The 19,155-nt window shown below is 44.5% G+C and overlaps 1 protein-coding gene across 2 annotated transcripts in view; it reads right to left on the reverse strand.

Annotated features, from left to right (window-relative positions):
- The window catches only part of BCAS3 (BCAS3 microtubule associated cell migration factor), a 2,570,631-nt gene that overhangs the window by 397,535 nt on the left and 2,153,941 nt on the right, over positions 1–19,155 (reverse strand). The gene's annotated exons all lie outside the window — the stretch shown is intronic.

Raw genomic sequence — 19,155 nt, forward strand, 5'->3', positions numbered from 1 at the left:
TGGCAGACACTGCTACTGGTTGCATAGCATGACTTTTACACATGCCTGTATGTCAGTGGAAGTATTGTAGTATCAGCTCTGCTCTAGAATCAGCTGCATCCTCATCATCCTCCTCTGCATCACTCCCCATGTCCCCTTCAGCAGCCACTGGAACAGCTGCACCCTACTCTGCATCCAGTAATGGGATGTGACGTCTGAGAGCCAAACTGTATAACATGCAGCACGCTACAATGATCTGGCACACCTTTACTGGTCTGTACAGTAGGTCCCCTCCAGTAAGGTGCAGGCACCGGAATCTAGCTTTCAGCACTCCAAAGGTGCGTTCGATGACCTGTAGAGTCCTTCCATGGGCCTCATTGAAATGGTTTTCAGATGCTGTAGTCGGATGCCAGAGAGCTGTCAGTAGCCATGGCAGGTCGGGATAACCAGAGTCACCTGTGTGCACAGAGGTAATAGGCATATTGAAAAATGTCTGTAAATCGGCCAGGTGGTGTAGAGTGTTCAGTATACAGAGGCACACATATGACATTATACATATTGATGAACCAGGCACGATCCCTTTGCAGTGGTGCCATCAGGTGTGGGATGCTGCTGTTCTGCAGAATGTAGGCATCATGCACTGAACCTGGGAAATGGGCATTTACTTGTGTGATGTAGAAGTCTGCTAGACATACCACCTGCACAACAGTTGAGTAAAAGTTTTTACGGTTCCTGAACACATATTCACTCCTCCTGGGTGCCACCACGCCAATGTGGGTCCCATCAATAGCCCCGATCACATGTGGCACATGTGCTACACCGTAGAAGGCTGCCATCACAGTGGCCAGATCGTCATGTTGAGGGAACCTGATATAGCTGCCTAAATGTTTGAGTAGGGCACATAGGACGTTCTTCTGAACATGGACTGGGACATTACGGCAGCCCAGTCCACTATAATTTGGAAGAACACTGAGGCAAGGGAGTGGAGGACTGCCAACACCTGTACTGTGGGTGTAATGGCATTGGGATGATGAATACCGGGCCGCAGATCCGGCTCCAACAGCCTCACAAACTCCAGTATGGTCTGATGGTTCAGCCGATAGCACTGGATGACGTGCCACACTTCAAGGGTGGCAAGATCTACCAGGGGCCTGTAGACTGGAGCATTCCTCACCATCATTCTTCCACCGTACCTGGGAATAGGAGGGAGTAGTAATCATTATGTGCATTAAGGACTGTGTGGACGCAGTGGAGCTGTGCACAGATCACTGTAAAACATTCATGACGCACCTCATAAACCCCCTCTATCCACACTGTTGAAGTAAAATGACAGCCACCTGTCCTGCATGCACAGGACAGATGGAAGTGAGTGAATCCCGCCGGCGTAAGACGTCATGGCGGTAGGCGGTCGCAACCGCCGTCCAACTCCTCATTGGTTAACATGGATCCCTATGGGAGACATGAGCCAATGGTGATCACCGCCGGCGGTAACAGTAATGTCTGCGGCAGCCGTGACCGCCATTTCATGTGCTCATGTTCACTTGACTCCAGGCACTCGTGCTGAGAAGACCTCTACTGCGTGTGCTGGCTCTGGAAGCCAAGATGCCACATGCTGCAGGGGATAGGGGATAGGGCCCCACTTTCTCACAGGAAGAACAAGAAGCTTGTGGAGGGTGTCTACCCCTGTATGCCCAGTTGTATGGGGGCACCAGGGCAGCAGGTGAGTCCACTTTGATTGTACTGTCTGTGAGTGGTACGAATGTGTATGGGCCCTTGGGACGGATGAGTGACTTGTGGAAAGACCTGGTTGAGGGCTGTGAGGACAACCAGAATGTTGAAATGTGCGTATGTTCATGAGATGTGTTGTGTCCAATGCAGTCCCCTAAGATGCCACGCTACATGACTGTCTCCTTTTCTCAGCGTCATCCATGCAGGTGAGCGCCCATCAGAAGAAGGGGATTTGGCGTGCCATCGCCAAGTAAGTGTGGACCCTGGGGGTCTATGCCCGGCAGAGCATCTGCAGGAAGCGGTGGGAGGACCTGAGACGCTGGGCCAGGAAGACCGGTGAGGCCCAGCTGGGGATTTCCTCCCAACGCGGGAGAGGTGCTCATTGGACCCTGACCCTCCTTATGTCCCTCATTTTGGCGGTGGTGTACCCTGAGGTGGGTGGGCGCTTGAGGGCAGCACAGCAGCCACAAGTGGGTGAGTTCACATTCGTCCATAAGTTATGTGGTGAGTGATAGGTGCAGCCTGTGCAGTGTGTGAAGGCTGTGGAATGTGTGCTAGGTAGCTACTGTAGGACTAGGCTTGGGACACATTGAGGACGGATGTGCTACATCAGTGGTTCCCAACCTTTTGATTTCTGTGGACCCCCATTTTATCAATACTAGAGCCCGGCGACCCCCACTGAATCATTATTGGAACACGGGGACCCCCACTGAGTCATTACTGATAGCTGGGACCTAATATTATTACATTTTTTAAGCAGTCGCGGACCCCCTGTGGAGGCTTTGCGGACCCACAGGAGTCCCCGGCCCACAGGTTGGGAACCACTGTTCTACATACATGTATCAAAATGCCGTGCAGGATGTGAGTTGAGGTTAACTTAACTGCTAAGTAGTATCGATGACATGGCAACTGTGTAGTGGATGAGGGTATTTTATGTGGACAGGGTCCCTGCTTCTGGAGTTCATACACATTGTAGTCCCAGCTATCCAAACAGTGTAGCCGGGGCCATATCCCTATTAGCTGGCATGTGCTGTATGTGTAGTCTGTGAAGTCTGAGGTTTCACATCACACAGTTATATGTGTATGGGTTATGTGGCTGTGCAAGTATGGCTTCAAACCCCTGTAGAGTATTTAGTTTGGGTCTTGCGATCGTAAAGAGCCATGACCCAATGGGCTGGTTCAGCCATGTGTTGAGGGTATGGCTTTCATCCTGTACAGGACTGAATGTGTTCCGGCATGAGTGGAACACATGTGCATGGCACGCATAGTCTGCTATTGGAGTGGCATGTGTGAGTGAAGGCATGGCATGTAATGACATTGCATTAGAGTATGTTGTAGGGACTTGAGTGCAGCTGTTATGCTGGCATTGACCAATTGCTCCCTGTCTCTCTCACCCTGTCTCCCACTGTCCCACCCTCCCTCCCTCTCCTCCTCTGTCTTTGTGTGCATCAGCATCATCTGGCAAAGGAGAAGGGGCACCGGCGAGTGGGGAAGCTGCATTCCACAGGACCCAGGGGCCCGATACCAGCAGAGCCAAGGGGACCAGTGGGACGGAGGGTGAGTGGAGCACCACGGGGGCGACAGGAACAACTACAGCACCATCAGATTCTTCCTCCAATGGTGACTCCCTGGTGGTGGCAGAACCTTCAGGCCCTATGCCTGCACCATCCTTGTCCACCACGCCCCTTACCAGCACCGCCCTCCCTGTAGCTCCCCACCCGTTGCCCGTGCCCGCTCTCCCAAGAGCGTGGGCATCTCCTTCGCCCCCTGCCCCAGTCAGCCCTGCTGCCCTCAATGAGGAGGCTATTGACCTCCTGAGGGCCATCTCTGTTGGGCAGACAACCATCGTGAATGCCATCCAGGGACTGGCATCCCAGATGCAACAGTCAAGTGCGTTCTTGGAAGGCATTCACGGTGCCCTGTCTGCCCTTCAGAGATCGTTTCAAGCTCTGGCCTCCTCACTGATGGCAGCCAGTGTTCCTTCTTGTTCCGTCCCCCCTCCAACTAACTGTTCCCACTCCCACATTCCTCTCCCATTTCCTGCACACACCTACCATTCAGATGCACACACAACATCCACTCCCTTCACAGACTCCCCCAACTCCTCCCCCCTCCCAGTCACATTGCCACTCACACCTGCAGACACCACATCAGTCCCAGGTTCAGCCACATATGCAGTCACTGCCACAGTCACAACAGCAGACCCCCATAGCTCCACCCTATCCACATGCACCACAACAGTCAACACTACCACATGCAGCACATCCCCCCTACCTGCACACACCACCCCAACATTCACTCAGACATCCTCCCTGCCATCTCCCTGGGTCTCCTCCACTCCTCCACCCAGTACACCTATACACACTCATCAACCCAATACACACGTCATACACCCATGCACCAGCACATAAAACACATCCACACCACCTGTCAACCATCCCATCTCCCTCCACTCCCAAACACCTTACCCATGACCTACCTGCTGCCCCGAAAAAAAGATTCCTACAAGAGTTTTCCCTGTTTCTGGCCCCTGGTCCAGTCCCTGTTACCCCTGAACACCCTGCTGCCCTTCCCAGACCCCTGCCTTTCACCTCCCCGTCCTCCTCTGGGCTGAGCCATGCCCCACAGACAGTAGTCTGCAGTGCTGCTACAACAAGCAGTCCTGCCCCTCACACCTCCAGGCCTGGTACCACTCCATCTGAGTTCCCTGCTGTCGTAGCCTCCATCGCCAACCCACCAAAGAAGGCAGGAAAGAGGGGCAAGGCTAAGGCGTCCCCCAGAAAGCAGGGCAGTAAGGTGGGGAGGCCTGGAAGCAAGAGGAGGGTCCCCCCATCCAAACCCTGATCACACACACCACCATGCCCCACTGATGGACCTGCCCTGTGGAGGTCTGCACATTACAGTCAGGACTCAAGTTGGGCACTCCTCAAATGCCCAGTGTGCCGGGGACATTTGGACACTCATGCACTGGCCCTTGTGGTATTATGTGAATAGTTGTTTTATCTACTGTTTTTATATATAATTATATTTATCTACAACAGCACCATTGGTGTAGATGCTACATAACTTGTCTTGGCTTTCCTTGCGCATATATGTGTGGTGAATGTGCGTTTCTGCGTGTACTAATGTCCTTCCCTCCAGTGTGTGCTAGGCTGGGGTACTTACTTAATATGGTGGGTGGAAACTGTGTGACCGCTCGCCTGATGGGGCCTTCCGCCGGCAACAGCGGTCCATCCAGAATGGTGGTCCGGACAGAAACTTGACTATGTTCTGCAGGTGCCTTCCCAGTACTTGTATGCACCTCCAGGCCCGCAGCAGTGCGACCGCCATCTCCACTGCGGCGGTCCACTGACCGCCAAACTCATACTGAGGGCCTTAGTGTATCCTATGAATGACATGGTTATAACATGTTGCATCTTAACAGTGCTGTTGCAGATCCCTACACACGACTCAGGCTTGCCAGATTATCATACACACTGCTAAATAAAAAGCCTACTGTTCTGAATTTCTCTCACCTTGACAGCATTCCAAGTAACAGTTGTTTGGGTTTCCAAAGAGTGAAATCAGCCTGAACTCACTAATGGAGAGTCTTGGCAGTAAAAGCAGGTCTGCTCGATCCATTAGCCACTGGAAGTTCTGCAATGCTCAGGTTTTGCAGTAAAATCTCAAGCTCGGGTTTCCCCTCGAGACAGCCAGGTGTGAAGACCCACATGGAGCTGCAACTGAACTTGAGCATTTGAACCCTCTGAACTTTGCCTGCACTGAGCAAAGTACTTTCCCATCCACCTTCGCGGAGTTCTTCCACTGGAGAGGGAGCAAATTTCCAACATATCTTCTTAAAACACTCCTAAGGAAGGAGCAATTATGTCAAACAATCACTTGAATACCTTCAAAAACACAAGTGAGCTGGCATCTCTTTGCATGCTGCTGGAAATGTAGCAGTGGGGATAAACTGTCAGAGCAGTCGTGTATATACATATGGAATCTGTGTTAAGTGGAAGCACATTCCACAGAATTCCCTCCTGATCCAGAAGACGGGTTGCATCTTGCATTACCAAGTGAACATTGGCTGGCGTGCAGAACACTCTAACAGAACAAATGGGTACACTACTAACAAATTCTACAAAATTAAAGTAAAGATTTTTTATGAAAAATATGGCCTCAGGCTGTTTTACAATTCCAAAGTACACTAACTTATAACACAATAAATTATCTTATAGGTGCACAGTATACAGAAATCAGTCATTCTTCGTTTTGTTTTCCACTGCAAAAGGTTTTTAGTAATGTTTTAATCGGAACCAAAAGTTCAGGCTTTTTCGCGAGTTGTTCTAAAAAGCTGTTAATTCATATTTCCAAACGTCAGCGTGCCAGCTACTTATCAGAAACCACCGTGAATTTATACCAGAGGGTCAGAATTGTTGCTACCACTCAAAATTTAATTTGTGACTGCATCTCATATTTTCAAAGAAAATAAATTGCCATGAAACCATTTGATTTGGAAACATTTACTTTAAAAAGAGATTGCAGAAACTGCAAATAATCAACATTGGATTAGTACGGTAAAGGATAGCATAAACGTTTGGATTAGGACTGCAGTCAAAGGTAGTTTTAGGGTTGACTAATTTGAGGATAAAGTTAGAGTAACATTACATTTTAACATTAGGGCTAGGTACTGGACCGATGTTATAATGGAGTAACTAGGACTTAAACTAGAATTTGGGGACTGGATCACATACTATTCACTTGCGATATAGCCAAAAGGGGACCATGGACTGTAGGATGACCAAGATAGACATATTACCGATTAACACAGCCAGGGGGTTCCCAGATAGAAACCGACTGGAGAGACAGAGGGAATGTATTAGAGGAAGGGACTGCTCAAGGGATGTTGGTGCCTTATAAGAGGTTGAGGGGTGGCGGGAGGTTGATATCTGTATTCAACATATATGTATGCTCTGTATCTGATTGAGAGTTATTGCTTGAGTTTATTGTATTTCTCCAGATCAGTTATGTCCAGGTTTAAAAGCAATTAAAATAAAATAAAAATATTTTTTAAAAAAAATAAAAAAAAAATAGAATTTGGAGAGTGGCCAAAGTTTAGGTTAAGGGTCAGGTTTGGAGTTTGCCCTAGGTTTGGGTGGGTGCTTATAAAAAGGACTTAGGAACATTTTAAGAATTGCAAATGAAGAGGCACGTTTCATTGAAATCAATAGCTTTTTGCAATTAAATTGTCATCCCAAAATATGTAATGGTAATTGCCATTTGAATGCAAAGTGTTGAATAATACAATTCAACAACCATTGTTTATTGAAAGGTTTTCAGTGAAATGAAATTTCTGTAAAATATACTTGGATAAGTGACCTAGATAAGTTCCTACTGTTCATGGCACAGGCTTGGTGCCATATTATCGAGTTATTGTACTGGAATAGAAAAAGGGGGGTAATCAATTTACACTATTTTTGCTGATGGTGCAATTCAAAATGGTACACTTGGACAAATATTGTGAAACAAGTTTGGTAACCAAGTGAAACACAACTGTTGCTTTTAAATCATTTAAATTTAGTAATATATATTGTAACAAGGGACTTTAGGTCCAAGGTGAAACTTTGTTTTCAATGCAGTAATCTGAATTTGCACTATATTGCTCCTTATGTAGTATATTGTACATCAGTGTGTTGCTCTATTACATGTTTCACATGTAAAGTTTAAATTGAGTGCATTTCTGCACCTATTGTGTAAACATAGCAAAATAAAGCGTAAAATAATTTTGTGCAATATTTACCCTGGTATTTGATAAATTAATGGGTTAATATACAGGTGATCCAAGGGCAGCCAGTAAATATATGACCTAAGATGGCTGCTTGTCTGTTTATCCACTGAGGACCAGAAACACTCACCATCTGGTGCTGAACCTTTGGGGGTTCACTCCACACCCGTGACCCATAGTGGAGAAAAATAATTCACACAGAGAGACGGACAGTAATAGGCATGCCCCACTTGCTCAAGCTTACGGCTGCCCGTAGGAATACCCGTGGGAATACCGAGGCATCACTGCTTTCATCTGGGGCCCTGCCGCAAGAATTCATAGGAACCTGGCAAGAAGCCCCCATGGGTTCTTTCTTGTGGTTCCTTTTTGCCCCTAAGTCCTTTAGATTGCCCTGTTATTCTGTTTGCAGTGCAGAACAAGAACACATAAAACACTTGCATTACATCAGTAATCACAAAAAATGTCAATAAGGATAAGTGCTCGTGAACAAGCATTTTTTTAAATGTTCTGTGAAATGTTTCCTAAATGAAATTCGTTCTTTTACATTGTCACCATGTTGTTTGGCTCATGCCCAAGAAATAAAAGTACAGTGTCACAGCTAATAACTAACTCTAGTTTTAAGCATACTTTTTCCCATCATCCTGAAAGACATGGCTTTTTAGAGTGCTTTGGGGAAAGAAGATGCTCTATTTGTGCTGCAGAGCACTTGGTGGTTGTTTTCCTAGGTGATAGGTTGAGGTTTTTGCACCTCGTGCACCTCTGGGGACAGGACACCAGAGTAGTTCAGGATCACAGAAGAGCAGGAAGGAAGAGAACAGACAAGCACAGATTAAACCAAGCAACAGAGCAAAGAGCAGAACACAAAACACCTGATTACTTCACAAATGTTCTCACAGAGCCATAATGCACCAGTCACACAGTTTAATGGTAGTTGGACTTTGCTGTCTGCCTGAAGTGGCAACAGCACCAAATAACGTTTGTTTTCGTTCAGATAAATTGAGTTTTAACTTGATGCTTACATTTCTCTTGCCATAAAATTTGAGATGAGGCCTGTTACCATGGCAGCCGGATCCCAATTGCATTTATGTGCCTATTAAACATGTCACTCGTTGGTATATGCCGCCTTCCTCTTTCAGAAAGAGTGCAACCATCAGCTGACTGGGCTGTAACAATAGCTCAGTAAGTTAAGCACAGGCTATTGTCATGTCAAAGATGAGAATCCCAGCATGGTGGACTTGTTGGTAGATTGAGTACTATTGAATTGGGTAATAGTAACACCTATTATTTACTGCATGGTGAAACACCAGAAGTGCAGGTACAATCACCACTTAAAAATTAGAATGAATTTAAAATTATGCAGACATCTGGGGTGTATTTTTCATGCTCTCTTGTGAAACGATTACAAGGAGCACAAATGCTAGTGTGCTGGAAATAATATATATATATATACATATATACAATACTATACATATATTAATGTTAGAATGGCCCCCAGACTGCGTAGTCACATCTTTTCCTAGTCACAGCTCTAGTTGTTCAGTGTTCCCTTTAAAAACGATGTTGCTTGCAGATAACTACTGTGCACGACAATAATACTGCATAAAATATTACACGTTTCTGGCCAGATTGTTACACATTTTGATGTGTGTAGGTGTGATTTAAATATGGACTACTCTTCACTTTCTCCTGAATTCCAGGGAAAAGCCAGGAATACTGCTGTGCTTGCGCCTGGAATTCAGGAGAAAGCCAGAGCAAATCTTTGTGTATCACGTCCTCTGTGTTCAACACACAGAAACCTTTTGTTACAAGTTTAACATCAGTCCTGTGGGCTTAGAAAATGCATGTTTGTTTGTTCTGCAACTGTTGTTCACATGTAAGAATATTGCTGTGTCAAAAAATAAATGATTTTAACAGCAGCCCGAATTCACCTTACTAACTGTTGGATTCACTGTGACCTGCTGCTAAGAGCAACGCATACACGCATTTTATTGTATAGTTTATTGCTGCAGCAGTATCTAACACTAAACAAAAATATTACGGAAGAAGCATTTGCAATGCAATTGGTCTCTCATTCGCTCGAATTTGAGTTATTAGCCTACCACATATGCATGATTTAATAGTTGTTAGCAATCGATCTTGTAGTTAGCTGCGCTGGAAAGGCTCAGGTGATTCTAGTTACCACCTGGAACGGGTTATTGGTGTCCACTAGTTTTCGTTACTGTTGTTTACTTCACCAGTAGAATTACTCTTGTATTTTTAGGTTATGCATTTATACTTAAAGGTAGAAACATGTAAATCACCACTGGGTCCAGAATCATGTGTAAGTGGCAGAGGTTACTTTGTAAAGCACTGGTGCCCAAAGTTTTTCTCAAATGCCATCAGCCAGCACTGACGAAATGCCAGGATTGACGAATACCAAAGCTGCCTAGTCTGGATTCCATTCATGCCTCCTGCTTCCAGCACAATACCCTCCCATACCCTTTAGTTCACTCTTGCTTATTCTTTTTCATCCCTGCTAGTATTGTTCTCTCTCTTGCTCTGGATCCAAGTCTGATGAGGAAAAATATGTGCTGGGCCCAAAAAATAGAGTGTGGATGGGCCGTACCTGCAACCACCAGCTCAAATTAATCCCTGGTAACTAGTGACCAAGAATATTTACAAATAGTGCCTCTCAAGACATAAAATAATACCCCAGCTGAATGCCTTCAAGGAGGAGATGGAGCAGATTCTGGGATAATTCAATACTCTGAATGGCAGCTTGAGTCCTCGAAATACTTTCACAACAAGGGAACGTCCTCGGCCCCATCATACATTTCAAACTGCATATTTTTCTCTGAAGGCGTACAAGCAAGGAGATGAAAAGGCACTGGTGTAAAATCTATTTATATCTTATTCAAGCTAATGACTGGAGGGCAGTGGGCGTGAAAGCCAATGTATAAGCTAGCCCAAGAACATCCGGTTTTGAAACCCAATCAGCGTAGAACAGAAGATATGTTTTAACTATGACAGGAGAACCTAATAATTCTGTTTTAGTTTAGTGTGTGGGACTACTTTACACTCTACTGCACTAATCTCACATCTACTGCTGTGCTGGACAATAATCTGTATAGACACCCCTGTATAATATCATTGAGAGGAAAAAACACCTCAATTACTTTTTGAAGCACAAGTTCTCTCCTCTGTTGCAGGGCTTTAAATGGGCAGGTTCTCTTAATGCTCCCACCTGGCAGTAACTGACTTGGAAATGTGGCTCTACTGAGCCCTATGTTTATGCCCAAACTCTGATCTCTTTCTCAACAATGTGTGCAAGAACACTTAGGGGAATCCGTGCCAACAATGCACTCCCTGTTGAAAGCTTTGACTGCACCTTGCGTTCCCTAAGAGTATTTGTTTTTTCCAGATGTTAAATCTGTTTTTCAGGCAAACATATGAATCCTGTATAAAACACGGTGACAACAGAGTTGCCTCCAGGTGTCTGGGAGACTTCGGGTTGTTGGTGAGTGGTCATAACGGGACATTGAGAGGTCTGGAGCTGAGACTGAAGGCAGTGCAAGTTTCTCACAGAGCCTGTCAGTGGTTCATAGAGGTGTTCAGACAACATCCTAATTTAACCCTTCACCTCTCTGCATGGCGCACAGAACGATGGTTATATATGTGCCACTTGTAATTACCATTTTATGCGAAAGTGTATGAAAGTGTATGAAGGGGGTACACAGCTGCTGAGATACTGTTAGCGCCGAAAGAATAAGTAAATATTGTGTTTACAGGTGGGGAGCCAGGCTGTGTGTGTGTTTGTGTGAGGGGGAGAGACAGAATGCAAAGTAAAGGGGATATGATAGAAGTAGTGCACACAGATGGACAGAGTGAAAAGACAGCGATCAAGAGGAAGTAGATGATGTGTTACGCACATGGAAGCTTTCAGAAAGATGTGGGGGGAAGAGGCAAGTATCCGAGAGACTGCAGAAGAGTGTAGTAAAGGGGATAATGGGCGTAACTGAGACACTCCGAAGACCACTACCCTTTCAAAGACATTAGGAATGTTTAACTCACCATGTGTATTTTCACAACTGGAACATTTTAACTTATAAATATTCGCAATATCATTGTTGTTACTCGTTTGTCTGATAGTGTTAATACACTTTGTCAAGGCCACCATGTCTGGCTTGTGTTAGGCGGAGGTGTTCATTGCTGTGACACGTGCCCAGGCGCAATAGCACAAACCTCACTGAGCGGCGCCCAAGTACTGGCCAGGTGGCGTGCTGTGTGAAGTACAGGTCCTAGTCCACATGTTTTAAGCCACAGCCTTAACGAGATAGACCACCTTTCCGGGAAAGGACTCCTAGTTACCATTCTTTGGCCACACCCTTTTTAGAATACTCTCCTATCTTTTTTATTTCACATATAACTGCTCTATTGTAAATAAAATATTTCTTATTTTTAAACATTCACTCTCTTTAATCACAAAAGACACAACTGTGCCTTCCTGAGCGCTGAAGCTGCTGTGTCCACAAGCTCCTCACTGTTTCCTCCAAAGGTTTTCTGACACATTAACCCTCACAGATCCACCTTCTCTGTGTACTGTGGGTGTTGGACTGTGTAAGTAGTTCCTGGACTGAAAAAAAAGGACGGTGTTTCTTTTGGCCCGCGAGCTTTACTTCATGAAACAGACCTCCAAGTGGCAACTCTCTTGCCAAGAATACAATCCATTGGGTGTCCAGCCCACTCCTGGCGCGGCGAGGTGTCAGCACCGCGGGCTCCACGAGAGCCGGGGCAACAAAGCAACAGCATTTTTCCACATTAGCTGTGGGTGCCGACACCCAAGAAGGCTGCACAGGCAGCTGAAACCGGGAAACCACAGATCGCAGCGCCAGAAAGCAGAAGAATTAGCCTCTCTGGATCAGGGAGGCATGAGAGAAATATCTACACGAAGGCCTCTCTGGCATCAGCTGTTAAAGCAGGGATGTGGAGAAGCTAAACAGGCGCCATACAACTCATTTTGTATAGGTGAGAAGCACTTTTGTTCGTGAGGATACAGATGATAGACAGCACTACATATGGATGGCACTATTGCCAAAACGTCACAGGTTTTAATGCTGAAAACCTAAGGCTTGGTGAAGACAACAGCTTGCAGGGCGCGTTTGCTGGACACAGCAAGGCTCACAAATGACTGTTGCCCCGGCTTCACTGCATCAAATTGGCTGTCTCGGTGCTTCCCACATTGACCTACTAAAGACAGGTCCATTCTGCTATCCTCTGAATAAAAAACTATGGGCAATGTTCAATGTAGTTATGAAGAAGTTCACTCGGTCATTCATATATACCTCAAAGTATTAATAGGATGTGCACAGGAAACTGGTGATCAAATACACACCTGCAGCTGACCGATGTTTGTTTTAACCTCATGCATTCTTTCCGGAGAAAGAATTAAAATCTATTAGGACATGTAAGGAAGATCTTGATTTGGGCTATTTGACGTATTTATATAGAAAGGTCTCTCCCAAGCAAACACAATGTTAGTAAATGGTGACACTGGAGTCTTCATCCCACTTCTCAGGCGCAAATGCCAAGACCCACCTCTAGAGCTATTATTTCTTTTCTAGCTTCAGCATGCAAGGTGATGTAATTTCTTTATAATACATGAGTTTCTGTAATCCCTCAATAAAAACCTGTCTCTAATTTCTTTATAATAGGCGACTTGTGACTCACCCAGGCACCCATTATAAAGAAATGACCATAGACCTCAACTATAGTAAGTTCTAACGTCAAGGTCACGGAGCATAAGTAAAGCAACTATGTAAAGAACAAAAATGAAACATTGCTTTTCTTTCTTCTGGTTCGTTTTAGTAGCTGTACAATAACAAGCATTTAGGAGATATTTATGGCAAATTGTTTATTTTTTGCACACCATAAATAATTATAGAAAAGTTAGAACCTTTCTGCATGCTTCTAAGCATCCCGAGCTACTGTGCCTAACAGCTTTTTGTTGTGTTTAATTTTGTTCTAGATAGTCTTTTTATATTCTTCATGCTTGCAACCATTCTCTTTCACATGAACCAAGATTTTAAGTGGTTTGTGGGAAAGGTGAGGGTGTGACCACGTATTATAAGGAATAAACCAACCTGATAAGAATATTGCAAGTCACCTTGGAGTTCCATAACCTTATATAGGAACACGTTTTACAACCTTACTCCTTTATATGGCAATGTAACTCCACGGTGACTTGCAATATCCTTATAATGTATGGCGAGGGTACTCTATCCCCTATGTAATAGATGACTGGGTGCATCACAAGTCACCTATTGTAAAGAAATTAGAGACTTTCTTTATGCAAGGACTGCAGAATCTCATATATGATAAATAAATAAGTGCTGATGTGCACATTTTTCCTTTGGAGGCAGAGGCGCACTTTCACTGATGATGCTGACAGCTTCCACTGCTGGTGCTGCCCACTGCTATTGCTGGCACTACCTACTTCCAGCATTAGCACCACCCACTGATATGCAATGAACCCACCCTAATCTACCGGTGCTCTCACTACCCCCAGCAGGGCAAGTTGTTTATTTGGGTTTGGGCAGTCCAGGGTGTATGACCACATGCTTTAATTTTTAGCTTAGAATCTTGAATGTTGTGCTGCTATTAGCCTCTTACATGTCTGACAAAAATGAACTAAAAGGGTGCAAAGAAGGTGCGGGCAAGTAAACGCCACATTCTAGCCAACCTAATCAGTGGTGGCTGGTGATCTTTGAAAGTGGTTGGGGTGTAATACCTGAATTACTGCGAGTTAGCACAGCGTGCAAGCTCTCCTTCCGTAAAAGGAAGTTGGAGAAGAGAGCTTTTTCGCTGAGTAAATTTTGACTAAATAGGGATCAAATAACACATGTAGGAGCAAAATTTTATTTAAATTTGCTGTAAAAGTGCGCTGAGGAAATATTTCAGTACTTTCATGGTCCAGCTTGTGAGAGGGAAAGGGCGGGGGTTTGTGAAGAGGTGCTCATTTAAATACCCTAACGATGTTACAACATTATAAGGGGCCCCGGATGCTTCTGGGAGTAGACACAAGGGTGCTGACAGACTGTGAGGGGATGCCTAGATGCTAATAGTGGGAAAAGGGAGGTCCTTAGTAGTGGAAGTCCTGGTGCACATAGACTAGAAAGGAACTTAATGTTGACAGTTTTAGGGACGGCCTGCTGCATACAATCTGAGAAGGGAGGCCTTTGGTCAGACAGTCCGAGAAGGGAGACCCAGAGGTTGACAGTGTGGACAGAGAATCCTACCGACATGGGAAGTTACCCTGTGTCCCACTGAAAGCTGTGTATGGAGCCTGTGCTGAAGCTGTGGTATTGACCCATTAAACTTGTGGCAGATTGTTTTTCTTGGAGAAATGCAAGCACTGCACCACTTAGGATGTGTCCATTATGGTGACTAAAGAAGATAAACTGTCAATAATGTAGGGCTGTTTCTGGTGAGGAGAGCTGGTACTGCTCCTATTAATACCAACAAAAAGTACCCAGATACAACAAAGTGAGAGTGATGGGCATGCTCTGATCCTCTGCATGCCACTAGAGGCGCACTGCCAGTGAGGAGACCACAGTCCCCACGCTTTGAAAACAGGGTACTGTACTTTATCAACTCAGAGAATGGCAGTATCGGACACCATCACACTACAGACCAGACCAGATATTAAGGCAAACAGACTAGGGGGAATATGCACCAACCTAATCACCATGACAAATTTTGGAGCATTTGGATCCAGTGTGTACAGCAACATCGCAGGCATGCACTAGGAAAAGGATCTGTGTTTTTAAAGGGTGATGCTGCTTTTAGATAGTAAGTTTGTTCATCGTTTGTGCTAATGTGATAAAAGAAAATAGTATAGCTCCGTCCAGATGTCTAATGTCATAGCGATCTTTGTTGAAACTATCACAAAAATATCAAGAATACCCACTCACTTCTTATCAACCCTACATTCCAGGATGGGATACTACAAAATGAGTCTCATTTAACCAATTAGACTTGGAATCCATTCTATCCATATTAGCATCAATCAAACCATCTCCTTAAGCAGACAACCATATCCCTGCAAACTTATAACTCATACTAAAAGCATCCTCTTCCTGAAGATGAGAACTTGCCCCCTCTTTCTAAAGATTGTTAAATCATATCTTAAGGATGGTGCATTCCCATATGCTCTCGAAGTTTGCCAGATTACCCCTCCTTTGCAGAAACTTCATCTGGAACCCAAAGACTTTCAAACCTCCTAGACTAGCCTCGAAATTGCTCTTTCACGGAAAGGTGTTATTGAAAACTGTAGCCACTGAACTGCTGACCCATGCCTTTCACAACAACTCAAATGATTCCAAATGCAGCACAGAAACTGTCGCACTTCAAACTTTTGATAATGCACTATGAATGAAGGAAAGGTCTATCTTTTAGTGCTACCTGACCTGTGACAGCCATTCAACATGATAAACCATGAAACCCTCCTAAAACTACTTTCATCAGGGAAGAAGAAACACAGCCATGAAATAGTTTCAATACTTCCCAATGTCCAGTTTGTGAAAGTGGACAAATTCAGATCACACTCCCTCCCATCTTCCTCTGGTGTTCCCCAAGAATCTATCATGTCACCTCTTCCATTTAACCTCTACACAGAACATCTTGTTCCTCTGCTTCACAAGGAGGGAATTTCAATTCATTAATATGCAGACGACACTCAAGTATCAAACCCTTCAGACATTTACACCCTCAAATTGTTCATGGAAAACTTAACAAACGCACTTCTTCTTAAACTTTCAAAACTGAATTCCTCGTGCTACACTCCGAGAACATCCCTCCCCAATTTATATCTAGCTTTAGAACATTACTGACCTGGGCTTCAAAAAACACTAGTATCCTTTGATAAATCTTTAGGATTGATCTGCGACTATAGCATTTCCATGATAAAAAACTTCTCTAATCCAATCAAGACTCTATTTTTCCATCTTCAGCTCCCTAAGAAAATTAAACTCTATATCCCACCGGAAGATCTCAGGACCATGGTTCAAGCCCTAGAACTATCTTACCTCAACTGCAGCAGTTCCATCCAATCAGGCATCCCCAAGGCCACTCTTGCCCCTCTTAAGACTATCCTACACAAGGCCACTTGCCTTGTGAAAGGTGCAAAAAAAATCTGATTACATCACCCCATCCTGGAAAACCTCTGCTGGCTGCCTTTAGATGCTAGAATTCATATTAACGTTGCTTTTAACACCTATGAATTCATAACCTAAATATAGCCTGTATCTGAATAATAAACTCAATATTGTCAGAGGAACGAGTAGTACCAGGAACCAAGCTTGTATGATTCTGGAAATTCTGAAAGTAAAAAAAATGACACCCTGAATCAGGCCTGCTTAAACTTGGCCCCTAGAACCTGGAACAATCTGCTTGAAGATCTGAGGGTCAACAGCAACCGTCTCCACATCAGAAGAACATACAACTTTATCTATAAATCCTTTCTCCTATACTGTCTCTGCTGATTTCTATTTCCATGCTTACCATGTTTTACCTCTTAACCTACCTTCTTCATTCAAAGTGCTATTTGTTTTTGTTTTTCCCAAAGTGATCCTTCCTATTCTCTTCCATCTCTATTTTTAACTTCTATTTGGAACCAATTGGTCCTATGATTCACACAGAGTGATAGGGTAAAAACAAGGTGTCTTCTCAGCAAGAGTCTGCTGCCCGCAAGGCTGGATGCATCAGCTGTCGGATGTAAGGAGTACAGGACAGGGAGCAGGCAGTTAGACTGCACTGACACACCTTCAGTACAGTGCATTCTGCAGGTCCTCGGCTAATTTCTCGTCTAACGTTAGAAGCAGCGTCCTTCAGCCTCCGCTGCTTTTTTTGTATTAATAATAATGTCTTACGCATCTCTAACCACTTCCTGTGTTTCTCCCTTCTTCCGGAATCCTGGGAGCGCTCCGTCTGGACGTCTGCAACAGTCTTCGGCTGTCCGAGATGAGTAGAGGCCGAGTAGTGTAGTGACCCACCTTAGTATCAGGAAAAGTCTGTGTGGCAATGCTTTATGTAGTCGATCCGCATGACGCACACTGATGTAACTATATCGCTTACTGTCCTGGACAGGGCACAGCCACACAAGCAACATAAATGCCTGGGTGTATCCTCAAGGACAGAGTCTTCAGCCAGTCCCATCTTCGTCTCAGAGTCGGGGGGGAGCCCACAACATCGTTATGTAGAGCTCCAGTATTCTTCAATGAGTGCTGGGGCCAGGCACACCAGTTCAAATGAAATACTGGGTTCAAGGCAAACTGCATCTTGGTGTAACAAAGACAAAAAATAATTTTCACATGCAAGTATGTGGTAAGTCAAGAGCAGGTCAGTGGTGGAGTGAACCCAATAAGACTGTACCTGGGGTACATCCACCTGATATTTGTCATTGTATCCCAGACTGACAACGCCTCCAACAAGAGCCAGACTCCCACCCAATGGGCCTTTGGTTTCCCCGGGTTAAGGCGCCGTCTGGTTAACAATTTTACACTGGGCACATACTGAGACCTTGGGTGCTCTAAATCAAATTACGTTCTACTCCGCCGCAGCAATATCCAGTTCTAAATCTTCTCCCAAAGAGACATATAACCGTGCTTGTCAGTTTTGATCAGCTGCCTAACGCTTTATATAGGAGTGAGGCTCCCTTTATAGTAGACATCTGGGTAAACGGGTCTCAAACTGGAGGGCTGTGCTAATATTTCCTGAAACACCTTAACGAACGTTACAGAAAAGCATCGGGCCCTGGGGATTTATTATGAGGACATTCACCATTTCCAAACACTATAAATAATCGCTATTACTACTGCCCAAATTAATGGTACTCAGTTCACCAAAATAGGAGGGATTGAAGACTGAGATGACCTTGCCTGAAATCGAACTTGTGACCTACAAATGACAGCAGCGAATATTTAACTCGCTGAACCAGGTTCTCTTTACATACCTAAGACAGCCCGTGGACTAATGCCACATCCCAGTCATTAAAGATGAAACCTCCAGAGCAGAGGTGATGGAGTGCGACTGCACCAAAACGTCTGCTGAGTGTAGCCACTGAATGGAGGGAGGCTTAAGGTTTCGAAATACGTATAGCAGATCAAATCCTAAACACATTTTTTTGCAAAAATGTAAAACAGAACTGTACAAAATTATTATCATGTTTGTGAAATTAGAAGAAATTATTTTATGCCCCTTACAACGTTTTTAAAGCACAATCATAATTTGCATAAATTCGATTTGTGAGTTGTATTCTCACCAAATTAGATTTTTTTTTAATCAAGTAAGTGTCACCTGTTTTAGTGAAAAAGAAGCCAGCAAAATGGGATTTTCATCTTTTTTTCGACTCACATACATAAAAAATAAAATACTACCATCACAACGGTGACACAGATACATATATAGCTTCAAAAAGTGTGCAAGAATGTTAAATTCCACAACATTGCACAGTCCTAATTAAAATACACTGCACTTCACGTCCCCAGGTACCTTCCCCTCTATTCCTTCCTTTCTCTTTTGAATTATCAATTCGACACACCACAGAACCGCTGTTGTCTCTGTTGGGTTTGTGATCAACACCTATATCATGCTATGTTGCCATATTCACATAATAATGACCCTTCCTGTAGAAACACAGGATGTCT

This window comes from Pleurodeles waltl, chromosome 3_1 (assembly GCF_031143425.1).
Source record: "Pleurodeles waltl isolate 20211129_DDA chromosome 3_1, aPleWal1.hap1.20221129, whole genome shotgun sequence".
In the NCBI taxonomy this organism is placed as follows: Eukaryota; Metazoa; Chordata; class Amphibia; order Caudata; family Salamandridae; genus Pleurodeles; species Pleurodeles waltl.